General features: G+C 47.9%; 1 long non-coding RNA gene and 1 other non-coding gene across 2 annotated transcripts; both read right to left on the bottom strand.

Annotated features, from left to right (window-relative positions):
* Positions 1-14,510: 14,510 nt before the first annotated feature.
* TRNAC-GCA (transfer RNA cysteine (anticodon GCA)) lies at positions 14,511-14,582 on the bottom strand. The gene has a single exon. It is a non-coding gene; the product is annotated as a tRNA-Cys (tRNA).
* A 1,136-nt stretch (positions 14,583-15,718) lies between these two features.
* Positions 15,719-18,601, bottom strand: LOC139033470 (uncharacterized). The gene is made up of 2 exons (XR_011486029.1): positions 18,532-18,601; positions 15,719-17,399 (listed from the first exon to the last, which is right to left on the bottom strand). It is a non-coding gene; the product is annotated as an uncharacterized lncRNA (long non-coding RNA).
* Between the last annotated feature and the right edge of the window lie 805 nt (positions 18,602-19,406).

Below are 19,406 nucleotides of genomic sequence, written 5' to 3'. Positions count from 1 at the left end.
GGAGCCACAAGGGACCCAGGAAATGGAAGGAGCAGACAGCTTAGACTGAGAGTATTGCAACTATTGGCACTTGCCCACACTCTCCTGTGTGGCTGACAGCTGTGACGTTTACACTTTCTACACCATCCAGGTTAAAGAGCTCAAGGTCAGGGCAAGGAGACAACACGAGCACAAAGCAGGAGGCACTTCCAAATCTGCCAGATCCAGGTTTAGCACTCAGTGGGGTACTGAACTGCAAGTATTGCTGAAGACGGGTGCTAAGGAGACCATGTGGCAGTGGCAGTGATGGCGAGGGAGATGAACAGAACCAAGGGCAGACGGCGAGGGGCTGCCTGGAGGGCTCATCTCTGCTCACTCTGCCTCCAGCTGCCCCAAGAAGAGAGAAGGAACTTACAAAAATGACCGAAGGGATGTGAGTCTTCCAGACAGTCCAGTATCAATAATGCTCTGAATTCAATGGACACACAGTGTCTGCCTATATTAGATATCCCCTCAGCTTGGTTTAATGTGTTTTTAAGAGTCAATACATTTAAGCTGCTTAGAAATTGATCCAGCATATAGTGAATGCTCTATAAATGATACCATTATCATTGCTACTATTATTAAAAATATTCAGATTCTGTTTGAACAAAAACTATTTGGCAGATGATTTTGGTCAATGTTTGTATAGTCACTGAAGTGCAAGTTCTTATGTTGTTGAAAATGGGTCATTGTGGTCATCTTCTGGAAAAGTGTGTGTGTATGTGTGTGTTTGTATAAAATTTCAAATGATTAGATGAACTCATGTTATCAAAACAGAACCTATAATTCTGCATGGTAGAGACTGTCACATTACTGTGGGAACCAGGTATTGATGTTAACATTGTACCTCAAAGCTACCTATTCTTCCCTATTAAGTGTGTGTTTAAAACAGCCATGAAAGAATGGATATAAAGTAAAGCAAGCTGGAAAGAGCTTTACTATGGGTCGTGGATAACCAGGGTATGATGACCTCAGGCAGGGAGGCACGATCCCAGACAAGAGGACGGTCTGGTGGGGCAAAACAGACCTGGGTGCAGGTCCAGCTGATCATGAGCTGTTGGCAATTGATGACAGCAAAACCCAACTCTATTTAGAGTGACCCTTCCCCATGGAGGGGGGGTCTGGACAAGGAGGCCTGGAAAGGCTGCCTGCCCCTGTGAGGGCAACGCAGAGCGAATGATGGGCACGGCGCAATCTGTGTGCCATCTCAAACATGGGGATTTGCTCTCTCACCTTGTTGGCCAAAACTGCTCAGAAACCCACCCTGGGATTCTCAAAGCCCTCCTCATAGTCGAGAGCAGTTTATCTAAATGAAGAGGGAAATGGCACTGATTTGTTTAGTACTATCCATTTCAAGAAAATAAATAATGATCAAGACAGTCACCTCTTCTTGGCAATTCAGAAAAATTTCTAAGGTGCCAGAAACTCAAGTTCTTGACTTCCTAGAAACCTCAGACACAGGAAACTACTCCCTACTTGTGTATAAGTAAGTAAGTGTTAGTCGCCCAGTCGTGCCCAACTCTTTGTGACCCCATGGGCTACAGCCCACCAGGCTCCTCTGTCCATGAGATTTTCCAGGCAAGGATACTGGAGTGCCATTTCTTTCTCCAGGGGAATCTTCCCAACCCAAGGATCAAACTTGGGTTTTCTGCACTGCAGGCAGATTCTTTACCACCTGAGCTAGAAGGGAAGCCCTCCTGTGTCTAGAAGGTGAGTATTCCGGAAGAGAGAAGGGACTGAGACACCAGGGAAAAGAGTCTAGCTGACCTCACCAGGCACATTGCAGGTACTTTCTTAATAGGAACATTAACCACTGGACCCATAAAGGCTTTATATTCTTAATATTTGATATTTGTCAGCATAAACTTGCTATCAAATAATTGTTTTTGTTGTTCTTTAGTTGCTAAGTCATGTCTGACTCTTTGCGACCCCATGAACTGTTACCCACCAGGCTCCCCTGTTCATGGGATTCTCTAGCAAGAATACTGGAGTGGGTTGCCATGTCCTACTCCAGGGGATCTTCCTGACCCAGAGATTGAATCCGCATCTCCTGCATTGGCAGGTGGATTCTTTACTGCTGAACCACCAGGGAAGCCTCAAATGGGAGGTTGATTTCTCCCAGTTGGCAAATAGACAAATTGAGTATTCTGATTTGGCGAACAGGCAGGCCATCACAGGCAATCCCGTGTCTTCCAATCTATAATCTCGACATGTGCAGAAAGATTCACGTGCCTGCTTCTTGATGGGCTAGAGTAGAATTCTGCCCAGTGTGAGGCCCCTCAAAAGCAAGACTGAGAAGCTGAAAAAGGGCCTGGAGAACTCCGGACACGGATGAAAGGTGATCAGAGCAGGCAGCCCAACCTCCTGTCCTTTCTGCAGGCTCATCTGCGCTGCGTTACGAGGGACCGATGAGATGTTTAGTGTGCAGGGCCAGACCATCACAATACCCATCGTATAAGGTCCAGCAGGAGGTCTGTGAGTGTTCAACAAATATTTTTGGGGAAAAAAGGAAGAAAGGAGAGGAGGGCAGAAAAGAGGTGGTGAAGAATGGAAGGAACTGAGGAGAGAAAGAAGGAAGGATTACATTGCCTTTGGAAGCCTCCAAGGGCCGAGTCTAAACCCCACTCGCTCATTCTGCAGAGGAGGTAACGGAGACGTAAGCAGCAAGTGAAGAAGGAGCAGGGCGCCGGGTCCCTGCTGTGTCACACCCGGCTGGAACTCACTCTCTCGCTCTCCCAGCATGAGCACAGAGCCGAGCAGGCGGCCGTCGGCAAGCTCTGAAGAGAGCGCCGTCACAGCCCGACACGATGGCACCCGGCTTGTACCCCAGGCCCAGAACTGCGGGAAAACGCGCTTCATCTCAGCCCTCAGGTAGGACATTTCAGTGGCACCACACTGACCCAGACACACGCGTATGTGGAATTCAACCCGATGCGAACCACAGCAGTCTGCTTTCTTCTGGAATTCTTTTCTCATTTCCATCCCCCTCCTGACCACGCACCCACAAGCACACCCTGCACACTTACCCACCTTCTCCCTGGCCCTGTTCACCTTTCTTCACCTCCTAAAACTCCCCGGATCCTGTCCCGCTCAGAATGAGTCTTCTACACCTCGGCCTTCCTGGAACCCAAGGGCTTAGAGGATGCTGCCTCTTATTAGCTCTGCAGGCTACTCAGGGATGCGGCTCACGATCACCCACACTAGGCTTTCAGCTCCTGGAAGGGTCTGGGTCCCTTCACCTTTCAGGCCTGTTTTGCTTAGCATTGCGTCTGATGCCAAGCAACTTCTCAACGAGTATCTGCTGAATTACATGGATCCAGCAACTGAGCACTCACAGCCGCCAGGTGAGCCCCCTCCTCCCAGAAAAGAGGCTGGCAGGGCTCAGAGGGGCCATGTGCCGCCTCTCCTCTGAGGTTTCAGAAACTGCCTGCAGCCCCCACCAGCCTTCCGAGCATCCGGAAGCCGATGACAGCAAGTGGAGTCTTCCAGGGCCCGGGTCACCGGGCATGCACACCCTGGAGGCCCCGGGCAGGCCCACCGCAGCAGCGGCCGCGGGAACCCAGCAAAGCCGCCTCCACGTGGCCCCTGCGTGGAGCCAGGTCGGGGGCAGAGGGCCGCCTGCCGGTCCCATCCTCACTCTTGGAGTGATGTCTGGGTCTCTCAATGCCGGGAGGACTGGAGAGGTGTCTCAGTGCTGGGCTGGAAGGCACAGAGGGGAATGCACGGCCACTTTTTCTCCTGCAAGACAGGGAGGAAGGGGAATGGAAAAAATAAGAGACGGGCTCCCAGCTCGCAGAGAAGGAAGATGGAAAAGACGCACTGCAGGTGGGATGCGTTGTCCACTGTAATTCCCAGGGGCAGGAGGAACCATCCAGCACTAAAATGTGAGGTGGGCCTAACCTCCCCTGTATCAGAGTCTGTGCTGGAATATGCGAGCTCAGAACTAGAACCCTGAACTGACAATCGCAGAAACACTGTAACTGGTGCTTCGAGCGCGGGGCTATGACACATGATAGACCTTTCTGTCAGGATGCAGCTCTGTCTTCTTTCTCCTGCCCCTACCTCCACCTGCCTCCAAATCCACCATCCTTCCGGCTTTCCCTCCTGTGAGGGCTACCCTCCCTCCCAGAACAGCCAACCCGGTTAGTGTAGCCGAAAGATGAGACGCCTTGAGAGAGATGCTGGGAACCCTGGGGTAGAAAGATTGAACGGCAAACAGAAGAGAAACAAGCAAAGTCAGTGGAAGGCCTGAGAAGGCGCCTTGACATTCTCATTCCCGCATTATCTTTGCCTGGCAGCCGCAGCGGTTCACCCGCTTTCGTCCCTGACGTGAACCATCCGTATCTGCAGTTACCAGCGCCGGGGAGCAGGCATTAGCATGCTGCATACGCTCTGGGGAAAGGTGTGATGCTGGGCTTCCGCCCGCCTTGGAAGTCCGTAGCAGACAGTCCCAGGAACAAAGGGAAATGAGATACAGGAAAAAACCAAGTGTCTGCTGGAAGCCAGAGCCCATGGCTGATGCATGGGGTCAGAGGGTTGAGTCAGAATCAAAGTGGAGGCGAAGAGAGGAGACAAAACGCAGCTGGTGGCTGAGGCTGATTTTTTTTCAATCTGTCTCAAAGAATTAATAATAGTACGAACTTGGGGCTAATTTTAGGGGTAAGTAAAATGGTAATAATGGGGAAGGGAAGCCAGGTGTATGGGAACAAAAAGGGGAAGTTGCAAAAGAGAAACTACTGAATACTCTCTCCCTTTCACTCTCATATTATCTATTAGTTGATACTTTGTCATCACTTCTTGGCCTAGTTAAAATCACCTGCCATTACACTGAGCAGAGAGCAGTCCAGTGTATCCCACCCAGGCTGACACCAGTCTGAACAAACTCTCTCTCCAAACATCTCAGCTTTATGCAGTAACTAAGTCTCACAGGACTGTGGGAAACTTTCAAAGTCATCCAATTAGAAGATATATGACAATATATATAAGATATGAAAGAAAATTTATATGAAATATTGATATATCAGAACTTAAATGTTCAATAATAGGGGCTGACTAAAGTCTATCATAAAATACACATCTATTGGCACAGGGAACTCTGCACAATGTTATGTGGCAGCCTGGATGGGAGGGAGTTTGGGGAAGAATGGATACATGTATATGGGTGGCTGAGTTCCCTTCCCTGTTCATCTGAAACTATCACAACACTGTTGATTAGCTATTCAGTTCAGTTCAGTCACTCAGTCGTGTCTGATTCTGCAGCCCCATGGACTGCAGTCCGCCAGGTCTCCCTGTCTATCATCAACTCCCAGAGTTTACTCAAACTCATGTCCACTGAGTCGGTGATGCCATCCAACCATCTCAGCTATGTTCCCATACAATATAAAAAGTTAAAAAAATGAGAAAATAAAATATGCATTTACTAGAATACTATGCAAAAGTACTTTAGCTCTGTAGTTTTGAGCTAGAGATATATTTTCACAAAATGCAAACCTCATAAGGAAGCTGTTAGAGCCTCAGAGTTGCTGAAGCTTATAAAACAAGCTTTTGTTTGACAGCAGGTAGAAGCATTTCTGGCCAGGAGTGAAAAAGGTCTATATCACACACCTGTACAAACATGCAGACACTGACTGTCCGCTTAAAACAACCCGAATTCCTCACTGAGGACCAGGGTCATGGCTCTGATAATTTGGGAAGATTCTGCAGACAGTCCTAGCTGGCTCTTGTGATATCTATTTTCCCTCTTTCCTTACGAAATGAAACTTCATTTGTTCCAAGGCAGTAGTATGTCCTGCTTAAAGCAAAGAAACAAATAAAAAACTAAAAAGAAATAAAAAATCTACCCCCCATCCCTGGCACATAAGCTGTTTGCAGACAACAAGATCTAGGCAGAAGGCATGGGATAGGACTGGTGGGAAAACTCGGTCAGAAGGAGCCACCAGCTTGCGTGGACCTATGCCCAAGTGTGATGCTGAAGTTGTCATCTTGTGTCCCTGAGACAGCAAGTTCAAGGTCAAAATCCACGTTTCAAGGGCGACAGAGCCGGAAGCCGAGGAACAACGGCTCCCAGCCGGCACTGGGAACCGCGGTACCTTCCTGGGCCACCTATCTCCAGACTCCTCGTCACGTACAAAGAGGGAGAATGAGGAGAAGAAAAAAAATGTTCTTCGGGTTTTCTCTGACTTGCGTCCAAGTCTGTTCCTATATGAGGTATCCATCCCAAACTGGGAGAAGTAAAATCTCCCTCCCCACTTCCCCTGAGAAGTCAAGTGGAAGCGTCCTGCTTGGTTAGCACTCTGGATTGAATATCGTTCCCTTGAAACTTGCAAGCAAGCGTTAGTCGCTCAGTCATGCCCCACTCTTTGAGGCCCCATTGGCTGTACCTGCCAGGCCCCTCCGTCCGTGGGATTCTCCAGGCAAGAGCACTGGAGTGGGTTGCCGTTTCCTTCTTCAGGGCATCTTCCTGACCCAGGGATTGAACCCGGGTCTCCTGCACTGCAGGCAGATACTTTTCCTTCTGAGCTACCCAGGAAGCCTCAAAACTTGTGTTCATCCAAAACCTGGGACTATGACCTTAGCAGGAAATAGGGGTGCTGCAGATGTCATCAAGTGAAGAGGAAGTCACACAGATTTAAGGTAACCCGAAATGCAATTTGACTGGTGTCCTGATGAGAAGAGGGAACTTTGGACATGGAGGAGAATGCCATGTGAAGTCAGACAGAAAGAATGGAATAAAAAACCTACAAGAAATGCCACAAGAATGGCCTGTAAGAACAAGAAGCCTGGAGAGAGGCTCCTCAGAGCCTCCAGTAGGAAACACCCGACCACCATGTTGATTCTGGACATCACCCCAGAGCTGTTAGGAAATTCCTATTCTTTAAGCTGCTAAGTCTGTGGTGCTAGGAAACGAAGACAATGGATGTGTCCCCTATTTGCACAGATATTTATTTTATACACCATATTTCTAGAATGGTAAACTAAGGAATACTAAAAATAAAACAAAAAACCCTATATTATCATCCTGACCCCTATGAGATAGGTCAGAACTCAGACTCCCTGGAAATTTTTATTTATAGACCTCTCTTATGGAGGTGACCAACTCACTGCAGATGGTGACTGCAGCCATGAAATTAAAAGACTCTTGCTCCTTGGAAGAAAAGCTATGACCAACCGAGACAGCATATTAAAAAGCAGAGACATTACTTTGCCAACAAAGGTCCATCTAGTCAAGGCTATGGTTTTTCCAGTGATCATGTATGGATGTGAGAGTTGGACTGTGAAGAAAGCTGAACGCCGAAAAATTGATGCTTTTGAACTGTGGTGTTGGAGAAGACTCTTGAGAGTCCCTTGGACTGCAAGGAGATCCAACCAGTCCATCCTAAAGGAAATCAGTCCTGAGTGTTCACTGGAAGGACTGATGCTGAAGTTGAAATCCAATATTTTGGCCACCTGATGTGAAGAGCTGACTCATTTGAAAAAACCCTGATGCTGGGAAAGATTGGGGGCAGGAGGAGAAGGGGATGACAGAGGATGAGATGGCTGGATGGCATCACTGACTCGATGGACATGAGTTTGAGTAAACTCCGGGAGTTGGTGATGGACAGGGAGGCCTGGTGTGCTGCAGTCCATGGGGTCACAAAGAGTCAGACATGACTGAGCAACTGAACTGAAGAACAGAAAAGAATCCCAGTTCTATATTTAAAAGTAGAGGCACTAGAGGACTTACCCAGCAGTCAAGTGGTTAAGACTGCCTTCCAATGTAGGGGACATGGGTTCAAACCCTAGTCAAAGAACTAAGATCCCACATGCTGCATAGTGAAGCTAATAAATAAATAAATGGTCGACGCTCTTGAGCAGTTCTGAATGAAATAGCTCTGAATTTTTGATGAGAAGTTAAAAAAACACAGAAATTAAATAATATGGTAATTTAAATAATCGAACTATACTGTAGTAATCATTGGGTACTCAAATTGCATGTATGAACAGTACTAACATTTAAATGATCAACAATCAAAAATTTTATAAACAAATATGGAAATCACAGTCAGTGGAACGCTATGGTAACTGACACAGAAAATTGTTGGATTGAAATGACATCCATGTGAAAATCCAAGCTGGTTACGAAACAGTACTGCTATCATGTTTTCATTTATTGTAAAGAAAAATATTAGATGGTAGAAAGTCAAAAATAAAGAAATGGATAAAAGTAAAGTACCAATAGGTCTCCCATCAGAGAGAAGCTTAAAATTAACACAATTTAACTAGAGCCAACTGTGAGACTTGGCTGAAGCCTCCAGGTCCAAGATGGACTATGTAACAAGCCAATCCCTCACTGAGCAATAACCTGAGAACCCGGTTTCTCAAGAACAGAGCTGGTGAGAAGGAAAATATCCCTTCCCCAGCGTGAGCTATAATTAACGTTTATCTTCAGATGCAGGGACTGAATAAGCTTCCCGATCCCTGGTTGAGCAGTGGGTTGAACTGGAATGGGAAGAATCACAGGCCTGTTATGGGACCGGACTCCCCGACGAGGTCTGGGAACCTCAGTGGTAAGGAACGTGAGGGTTCCTCTTCATGAAACTCTAGACTTCGAGACTCAGGAAAGGACCAATGACGGAGAGTCTGCTACTGTCCTGGAATTTCCTGATGGTAGGTGGCAAGCTTGCTGGCCTCCGAGAACTAAAAAAGAAGCTAATTAAGGCAGTCACAGGGAGCTTTGTGGACTAAACCGGAACAAGCATTATCCAAACTGCCTGCGCCTGCAAAGATCAGATATGCAAGAAGAGAGAAATCTAAGGTGTAGCTGGAAAGTCAGAGATCATAAACTAATCAAGAAACATCAAAGGAGAAAAGCAGTCTTCACAGGTGGCTCAGGTGGTAAAGAATCTGCCTGCCTAGCAGGTTAAGACCCCAGGTCAGCAAGATCCCCTGGAGAAGGGGATGGCAGCATACACCACTATTCCTGCCTGGAGAATCCCATGGACAGAGGAGACTGGCAGGCTACAGGGGGTCGTGATAGAGTTGGACATGACGGGGAGACCCCCCGGCAGCAAAGGGAGGAAAGGCCCGTGACACAGAGGGGAAGAAGGGCTGCGGAGAACTGGGTTGAACACGGTTTTTTTCTTGCAGGCAGAAGGTGGAGGAGAGGACCACAGGGTAGGCTTTTCCTGGACTCCTTGGCCCGGACTCTGGCTCTGGGACACAGCCTCCTCTTCCCCCTGCTGATAAACAAAAGTCTTTCCCAGCCTGTGTGTGCGCGCTGGGGCAGGGTGTGTGTGCGCTGAGTTATAGCAACGTCTTCCCCACCCAACCTTCCAAAACTGAGCACTGGTCACTCTCACTTAATAATGTTCCACTCGTCGCCTTAATCGCAGGGAGAAAACATGGGAGGTCCGGGGAGTCAGCGGCAGATCCAGAAACAAGCCAAGCCCCCCTTATGTGCGATGCGGGGCCCTCCCATCTGGCCAGGCTGCCTCTCCCGCATCTAATCAAGTATTAGCGTGTCTGTTTGGAGGATGTAGCTGTTGTCACTGGGAACTGATGTTCTCATGCAAAGGAAAGTCTACAGATGTCGGCTTCCTCATAGATCATAAAGATTGATTCCAGAGTAATTAAAGGTTTAAGGAAGTAGGTGAAATGTGAAGAAATTATCCAAAATATAACCAAGTTCAGGCAAAAGGGTTGAAGCAATAAGTGCCTTTGCTCTCCCAGATTAGCATATTCATTTGGCAATATAAGCTCACTCAAAGAAGACCTAGAGGCCATCTCATGGAACATGAAATGTTAATGATGGTCATATGTATCACCAAAGGCTGAAAACTGAGAAGATCACAAAAACAGAATACGGAAGAGAAGTAATTAACATCAATAATTCGTACCACTGCCAGATGGTCAAGCTAAAGGGCTCTTTTCACAAGTCAGACTATAAACTATATAAATTGGCCAGTAAAACACATCAGTAAAGATTGAGACTAGAGATTGTACCCAGGGTAAAACTTTAAATAATTCAGAAGCGGGCTCTTAGCTGGAAACACTGAGAACTACGGGGCCACATCTTGACTTTTCCAGGCCTGTCTATGGAAGAAAGGGACCCAAGTAAAGAATTGTTTAAGCCTCCCCGTTTCACTGCTGTGTGCCCTTCATGCAGACAGCAGGGTTCCTAGGGTCCCCCAGTTATTCTGACCTCACGCTGTCTCGGGGAGTGGACACGTTTTTCTCACCCACGCTCCTCTGTTTTCTGGATGCCTGCCTCCAGAAAACCCCCGCAAGCGGTGCTGGCTGTCTACACTGCCCCTGGGGTCAGAGAGGGACTCTCAAGCCAGTCCTCATTCGGTCACCGTGCACCAAGAGCCCCATGCCGGATTCTACAGGGACAGGCGGATTCCCAACTCCGGTCCATCTTGTGGGTGATCGGCCAAGCAGGCCGCCAAGCAGTGTCCCTTCCACATCTGAGCTGCCCTCGTGAACAGGAGAGCTGCCGTCTGCGCCTGTCAGCCTTCCGTCCTGCAGACTCAGGCAGAGCTCCGTGAGCCGCGAGGGCAGCGCGGGCCGAAGCGAGCCCCACGCTGACCCCCCACCTGCATCCCTCCGGCGGGGCTCTGGGAACCTGGGAGCAGGCCGTGCCGCCCTCACAGAGGCACTCAGCCGCCAGGGCGGGCCGGGCAGCCCCGCGATGGGGCCTGAACGCCAGCGGTGCCGACGGCTCGGGCATTCATCAGTCAGCCGGCCAGTCAGCAGACGCTTCTTCCAAGTCGCCGCGCTGCCGCGGCGGTAGACCGGCGATGGACAGGACAGACCTGCTCCCGCACCCCTGGAGCTCACGGTCTGGCTGCAGAAGCAGCCGCGGTTCAAGGAGTGAAACAGACTGACACCAAGGCATGACCACACACAGCGGGCCAGGCGCGGGAAGGCGCACACAGGAGGAAGGCGGAGCAGAGCCCTCGGCAGGCGGGGTGAGCGGCAGGAGCGCCCAGCCCAGGCGAAGAGCAGCAGGGGAAAGGGTGAGGCCGTGAAGGAATTCAGACGCCAAATATTACCTTCCCCGTGCATACTGATTCCGTTATCATCACTGACAAGTACAGCTCAGCTGGTAAAGAACCCACCTGCAATGCAGGAGACCCCGGTTCAATTCCTGGGTCAGGAAGATCCCCTGGAGAAGGGACAGGCTGCCCACTGCAGTGTTCCTGGGCTCCTGGTGGCTCAGATGAAGAATCTGCCTGCAATGTGGGAGTGGAAGTCAAAGTGAGAGCCGCTCAGCCGTGTCCGACTGTCTGTCACCCCATGGCCTGTACAGTCCATGGAATTCTCCAGGCCAGAACACTGGACTGGGAGCCTTTCCCTTCTCCAGGGGACCTTCCCAACCCAGGGATCTAACCCAGGTCTCCCTCATTGCAGGCGGTTTCTTTACCAGCTGAGCCACAAGGGAAGCCCAAATATACTGGAGCGGGCAGCCTCTCCCGTCTCCAGGGGATCGTCCCTTCCCAGGAACTGAACCAGGGTCTGCTACGTGGCAGGCAGATTCTTTACCAGCTGAGCTGCCAGGGAAGCCCTCAGCGCGGGAGACGCAGGCTCAGTCCCTGGGTGAGGAAGGTCCCTGGAGGAGGGCATGGCAGCCCGCTCCAGCTCCTGCCTGGAGAATCCTGTGGACAGGGGAGCGGGCGGGCTGCAGTCCCGAGGTCACAGAGTCGGACACGACTGAGCACACGGTGGCTAGCAGCGGTGTCATTAATAAACGAGAGGATGTAGTCTTCGCTCAAAAAGAGCTTAAGGTCCAAGAGGAAGGGTAAGAAAATCAACCTCTGCGGGAGCGTGCGAGCGCCACGGGAGAGGCACAGTGAGCGGAGGGATCCCTCACGCTAAGGCGGCCAGCACCGCTCCCTAGCGAGGGCTCGCCGGGCAAGGCGGGACCGACGGACTCCCGCAGGCGCAGCCAGGCTCGGCCAAGGCGCAGCGGCGTGGGGCAGGCCCCGCGCGGCCCGGAGCCGCGTTCGCTTTCCGGGGAGACCAGGGACGAGGCGGAAGGCGGGCTGGACCGGGCAGAGACCCGCAGCCCTTAGAGAAGGGGGCCCGAGGGTAAAGCCTGAAGCGCAGGGGGAAGCGGAGGTAATGTAGGGCTGAGAAGAGAGACGCTGAGCCATCGCCTCTCGTTTCATTCTGCTTTCTCCCCCTCTACCTCCAACAGTGAACGGTACCAAGATTTCAAAAGAAAACCAAAACCCATAGTGACTGACCCTGACTCTGCGTTGTCACTTTCGCAGCTTTCTTCCCCTGCTGGATGTTAGCGCATTAAATCCGCAGGGGCTTTTCAGTGAGTGTTACATTTCCCCCGGTTTGGTAAATCAGATATTTTTTCCTGATTTATTTGCTTTCAGTACGCTGCTTTCTATTTTGGTGGGCAGTAAGCCATTCTGGCATTGAGGTAAAATGAATATTTTTAACAATGGGGTGGCTACATGGGGGATATAGATAGATGACAGCAGCTAGGAAGCAGCTTTTTTAAATATCATGATGTATCTGTTAAACATCAAGAATGAAAGAAATATTAAGAGATAGTCCCACCCTTAAAACAAGCTGACCAGCTTAGACTACAGATCTTTTTTTAAAAAATATAATGTCTGATACAAAAGAATTTAACATATTTATGTTGTAAACATAAAATACATATAATGCCCTTGAGTGTATTACCCAATGAACGCATTGTGAATAGGCTGCATTTGCCTTTGTGCCTCTCCTCTGCCATATCTCATCCCCTTCTCAATAAACCAGAGATAAAGCACTGTTTTGAATTTGATGTTTATCTTTTACCTTTAAAAAAACAGCTTTATTAAATGTTTGTGTCTTAAAATGTTGCTTAATCTGTGTGTTTGAGCCTCATCTTAATGGTGTCATACTGTTTAGGGTATTTTAGAACTTCTCTTTTACTCAACACCAGATTTCTAAGATCCATAGGTGACCGAGAATAATCGTGGATATATAAAAAAACTATATATCCACCTCTTGATAGTGGATTTTTAAAGCTTCTAGTTCTTGGTTATTACAAACTGTTTTCTAGGAGCCCTGCCTTCTGGGCATGTGTACAAAAATTGCTAAAAATTAAAATAAACTGAACATCTTAGAATACAGGTCATTTTATATTTTAGATATACATTAGATATGGATTATTCAGTTATAATGTGTTTCCAGGTTTAGATTTCCAAAATAATCCCAACTTGTTTTCCAAAGTGATTTTCTAATTTACCTCTCAAAAACCACTATATAAGAATTCTTTTGATCCATATCTTCTCCAAGACCTTGTGAACTAAAGCAATGAAAGTGAAAAGGAAAAAAAAAAAAGATTTAGGCTGTATTTAGGAGATAAAAGCAGAGACATTACTTTGTCAACAAAGGTCCGTCTAGTCAAGGCTATGGTTTTTCCAGTGGTCATGTATGGGTGTGAGAGTTGGACCATAAAGAAAGCTGAGCGCCGAAGAATTGATGCTTTTGAACTGCGGTGTTGGAGAAGACTCTTGAGAGTCCCTTGGACTGCAAGGAGATCCAGCCAGTCCATCCTAAAGGAGATAAGTCCTGGGTGTTCATTGGAAGGACTGATGCTGAAGCTGAAACTCCAGTACTTTGGCCACCTGATGCAAAGAGCTGACTCATTGGAAAAGACCCTGATACTGGGAAAGATTGGGGGCAGGAGGAGAAGGGGACGACAGAGGATGAGATAGAGGGCATCACCCACTCGATGGACATGAGTTTGAGTAAACTCCGGGAGTTGGTGAGGGACAGGGAGGCCTGGCATGCTACGGTTCATGGGGCTGCAGAGAGTCGGACACGACTGAGCAACTGAACTGAACTGAACTGAACTGAGGAGATTAAACACACAAAGATGTCCTGGATAAGAAGGAAAAGTCAAGATGACAATATTTACTTGTTAATATGTACCAATATAATAATATTTCAATTTGATTATAATTCATATTTCCCTGATGGCTGAAGAGACTGAATACTTTTTTATGGTTATTGACCATACACGTACATGTCATTTGCTCATTTTTCTGTTTTGTTTGCATATATGTTGTTCCCATTGATTGGTAATGCTAGTGGTAGAGAACTGTCCTGACAATGCAAGTGATATAAGAGACGCAGGTCCGATCCCTGGGAAGATCCCTGGGTCAGGAAGATCCCCCGGAGAAGGAAATGGCAACCCACTCCAGTATTCTTGCCTGGGAAATGCCATGGACAGAGGAGCCTGGCAGGCTACACAAAGTTGGACATGACTGAAGTGACTTAGCATGCATCGATTGGTAAAAGTTTTTTTTATTTAAATAATCTGGATATTAAAGTTTTGTTGGTTACACATATGATAAGTATGTTCTGCTACTTTGTCGTCTTTTCATTTTATGGTATTTCTTGGTAAACAGAAGTCATTAATTTAATATGTCCTCTGTCCACGAAATTTTCCAGGCAAGAATACTAGAGTGGGTGGCCATTTCCTTCTCCAGGGGATCTTTCCAAGCCAGGGATCGAACCCAGGTCTCCTGCATTGCAGGCAGATGCTTTACCATCTGAGCTACTAGGAAAGCCATATTAAAATTAATCAATCATTTATTTATGGTTAGAACTTTTTGTACCTTGTTTATCAAAACCTTCTCTGCCCCAAAACCAGAAAACATATTCTTCTCTATTTTTTTCCTAAACTTCTTATCTCCTTAAGTCCACACTAGTGTGTGGTATGAGGCACGAATTCAGTTTCAGTTTCTGGAATGGACGCCCAGTTGTCTCAGCACTCTTTATTGAGCAGTTCTTCTTTTTCTCCATTGATCTTCAATGCACCCCAGGCTAGATGTTTCCTGTGGCCCATGGCACTCATTGATTTCCCCTTCTTGCTCTCCCCTTTATCACAGAAGCTAGAAACCTAGGAATTGAATTTTCCAAACTTCTTTGCCAGCAAGGTTTGAGATGTGGTTTAGATGCAGTCAGAGAAATTCACTTTTATAAAAAAACTTGGAGAACAGTAGGGGGGTTGAAGCCATTCATTCCCAGCAACAATGGCAGAGGAAACACAGAGGTAGAGAGGCAGGAAGCTCAATTTTATTTTACTTTAGGAGCAGATGGGCTCAGAATTTCTATGCTAGTCACCTGTCTTGTGGTTGCGGTTTGGAGATGTTAAAGGTATGTCCCAGTTTGCTGACCTCTAGGTAGCAACCAAATATTTCTGACTCTCTGGATGGCTGTGCCGTGAACTATAAAGGTGATGTACTCTGAGTCCAAAACTTTTGTACTTCTAGCCCTTCAGTAATTCACATAACTCCTTTTCCTGTTTTAAATTCCTCCTACTTAAAATACTGAGTAATTTCTGTTTCCCCTATTTTGCCCTAAGAGACAGACCTCTATCAAATATCATATTTCCATTTATAAGTGAGTCTCCTGGGTTTTCCATTATGCATTGTTGATCGGTTTATCTACCCGTGAGGCAGTAGCACACTGCCTCGATTAAAGCTTTCAAACCAACCTTGGCATCAGTAAAGCAAGTCTTTCCCCCCAATCTTCACAAATGTCCCAGCTGTTCTTAGCTCTTTGCTATTCTATATCTACTCTAGAATAACATTTTTAAATGTACGTTTTTTAGAAGAAGACATAGTTTTCATTAGACTTTCATCAAATCTATAGACAAGTTTTAGTGAAATCAGCATGGATTCACATTTTAGAAGCATAATTCTAGTAATGTTAAGTGTATTAGGTTTATTGAGGTCAAACCGAGGGAATTTTGAGAAGACCACTTAGAAAGCCAATATGGGCAGTTGGTGAAATAAAATTATGGCAGAGAGAAGGAAGAGATTTCTGCTATCTTCGGGAGATAAAACATGCAAACATATACTGGCTAAGATGGAAAATGCAGAATGGGTTAGGTTTTCTTCTGGGCCTCCGGGCACTACTCTTTAAGTGCGGAAGCTGTCTGCTGAGAACAAGGACCGTGAGACACGTTTGGAGCATACTGACTCCCGGTGACTAAGAGATACTCAAGCGAATGAGAGCCTGCAGCTCCGCAGAGAGAACTAAGCTGTCTGGAGGTATGAGGACGGTGGAGCTCGGTGTCGAAACACACAGACACTTGGGAAGAGACCTCCGGGAACCCTGCCATCCCAGAGGGATCCCAAGAGAAGACAGCCAATCGGGGCGGCCTGGACAAGGGGCTGGAGACACGAGAGGAAGACCAGAGACTGTGAGGAGAGCCGAAAGGAGGGAACTTTAAGAGAGAGGGAGTTGTTACATCCTGAGATAATTCAAGGAGGAAGAAACAGATCCACTAGATTTAGTAGCATGAAGTTAATTGGTGGAAATAATTTCATTGCTGTCTTGGGGGCAGGAGACAAATTGTTGTCAGAGGAGCCATAAATGGCCAGTGAGGAAGGGAACTGGGAATGTAAATGGCTCTTCAGGAAGTTCGGTTGCAAAGGTTAAGAGACATCCAACAGTGGCTAGAGGGAGATACGGGGTCAGAGGATTTGTTTTTTTAAAGAACATGTGTGTATTTGAAGGGAGCACACAGAATGCCTAGTAGATGACTGATGTTCCAGGGTCTGGGTCAAGTCACAAGGCAAACTCCAAGGCGGGTGGCCGGACAGATGAGTCCGACTTTGGCAGTGAGCTCGAAGGAAGACTGGGAAAGCGTGAGTCTTGGTGGAAATCCACTGTGTCGGTGGTTTTGGATTGTGGAGGACGTGATTCCTTATTTTTCTTAATGAACAAAAAGGTGGGTATACGTGCTGAGAGCAGGGGAAAACGGGGCAGAGAAATGAATCTGGAGACGGTCACGAAAGTCCGGAATAGCCAAGGAGAGGACAGGGAGAAGCAGCTGCCCGGCTGCAGGGAGAACGGCTCCGGCAAAGCGCGGCCGCGGTCGCAGCGTGTGTGCACCTGCTGGCTTCTGCGCCCTCGGAGCGCGGGAACCGGGCCCGCCCGCTTAGTTTTACCCCGGGCCGCTCACACAGAATGCTCCACGTTAGACCGGAAGCGAGAGGGCTGTGTGCTCTCCCTTGACTTCTTTGGAAAGCAGGCTAAGGGGCAGCCGGTCGCTGTAGTCACTACGGTGAGTCTGGGTCTTCGCAGCCCCGAGGACCGCAGCACGCCAGGCTCCACTGTCCTGCAGTGTCTCCCAGAGCGCGTTCAAATCCACGTCCATTGAGTCGGCGATGCCATCCAACCATCTCATCCTCTGCCACTCCCTCTTTTTGCCTTCCATCTTTCCCAGCATCAGGGTCTTTTCCAATGAGCCGACTCTTCACATCAGGTGGCCAAAGTATTGGAGCTGCAGCAATCCTTCCAATGAGTGTTCAGGGTTGGTTCCTTTAGGATTGACCAGCCTGAGACCAAACCAGTAAATCCTAAAATGGGAGCTAAGATTGCCACAATTAGACCCACAGGAAACAGAAGCGAGATTGAACAACAGCACGTGGCAGACTGAAAAGAGAATATTCGTGTAGGAAAATGTTGTTTATCTTTGGCAGTTTTGAGCTACTCTAAGAGGCACTGATACGTAGCCAGGAGCAACAGTTATTCTTCAAATGGGGTTTTCAAGTTAGACAACACTATTACTAATGTCATCTGAAAAACATGCAGGAGAAACCCCGGTCCCAAAATGGATTCATACAGCATGGTGATTAACCAACTCCAGCCAACAGATAAGATACCCTGCTCTTCAAGAAACTTAATAAAACTCTAGGACTTATTGATTTTGCTCTTCCTCTAGGCAGAAATATGCCAAGAATATACACAGAGAAAATAAATAATCCCAAGCTTTTGTAAGAGAGCTAAAGCAAATGTGGAGTTACAGACTCTCAGAGTGAACCCACGGATAGGCTGGTTCGGCACGCAGCTAATAGGATAAAGATTCATGGCCAGGTGCTTGTCTTAACAAAGATGAAACACCTATCATATGACCTGGAGGTTTTTCCCTCTAAAATGTACCCAGGATAGTGGAGACAGAAGAGCAAGTCACTACTCGATGTGCTGATAAGCCATCTGTGAAGCAGAGATCCATCAGATGTCTCCTGAGAGGCAGTTCTAGAAGGTTCCTGCGGAATGGCTTGATACTTTGTTAATCATGGAGACTCCAACAGCACAGCTGCTCTTAGAAAATGTGAGGGGCTGGGACACAGAGCCCAGAGGGGAGTGGTGGACACCAGAGCTTATCCACTGCCCTGGACATGAGGGCAAAGGGCATCGGGTGCAGGGCCACGGGACGGGACGGGCTCAGCTGGTCGCCGGTCGCCCACCCAGCAAGTTAGAAGTGATCTTCCGACCAACAGGGACAGTGAATAGACTAGAAGACTGCTTCTCAATTCATTTTATCCAGGGCACACAGGAACTGCCATCTATAGTGAAAATCAGGGAGAAAAAAGCTGCAAGAATGTTGGGAGGGGTCAGGCCAGTTGAGAGGCTGATGGAAGGAGAAACGTGGCTCAGAAAAGGAAAAGAAAGAGGAGGAATTCCTTGTCGATGCCTGCGTAGGCCTCTCTACTCTCTTACCTGCTTGTTCGTTATGGGCAAACCCCCTGTTCCCGTGTGTGCCCACGGCCAGGATGGAGCTGTACTGAAATAGCATTTCCAGAACTTGTTGCCAACTTTTCATCTGCTCCTCCCAGAAGAAGGGATGAGTCATCTGCCTAGTAGACACTCTACCCTCAGCAAGCTGTTGACAGAAAGCAGCCTCTTTAATCTGATTATAGATTATGGAAGCCTTCCACAATAAATGTCACGTGTCATAGGAGGTTTCTGTACTGGCAGATGAAAACCTCTCTTCCTGCCTAAGACCAGGGGTAAAAAAGGATGTCAGTTATTCCTGACTCTGTCATGCACTGGAGGCGCGAGGCCCTGGAGGCACGGGGAATAAAAATAGAACATGTAAGTCTTGCAGTGTGTCAGTCTCTGAGCTGCAATAATAGATCACCACAGGCTGGGTGGCTTATAAACGGTAAACCATTCATCATGGTTCCGGAGGCTGAAAGTCCAGACCTTGAACTGGGAGGGCTGGCGTCTGGCGAGGACCTGCACCTGGTCACCCCAGGGCAGAAGGTGCACCGCGCCCCCTGGGGTCTCTGTCGCAAGGGCACTAACCCATTCACAGAGGCTCGCCTGGTGACCTCATCACCTCCTCCAGGCCCCTCCTCCCACTATTAAACTATGCCATTACGGGCTAGGCTTCAGTGTATGAATTTTTAAAGGGACAGATACAAACATCCGGTCTACAGCAGGAAGAAAGAAAACTGTTCTTATTCACTGATGATGTAATTATGTGCATTGTAAACTTCTGAAACTGAAGCCAACAAAGTAATACATTTAACAATGTTTCCCAAAATAAACTCAATATTCAGTTCAGTTCAGTTCAGTCGCTCAGTCGTGTC

Source organism: Odocoileus virginianus, unplaced genomic scaffold (genome assembly GCF_023699985.2).
Source record: "Odocoileus virginianus isolate 20LAN1187 ecotype Illinois unplaced genomic scaffold, Ovbor_1.2 Unplaced_Scaffold_8, whole genome shotgun sequence".
In the NCBI taxonomy this organism is placed as follows: domain Eukaryota; kingdom Metazoa; phylum Chordata; class Mammalia; order Artiodactyla; family Cervidae; genus Odocoileus; species Odocoileus virginianus.
Note: the sequence above shows the minus strand (reverse complement) of the source record. Positions and strands in the feature narration are given on the sequence as shown.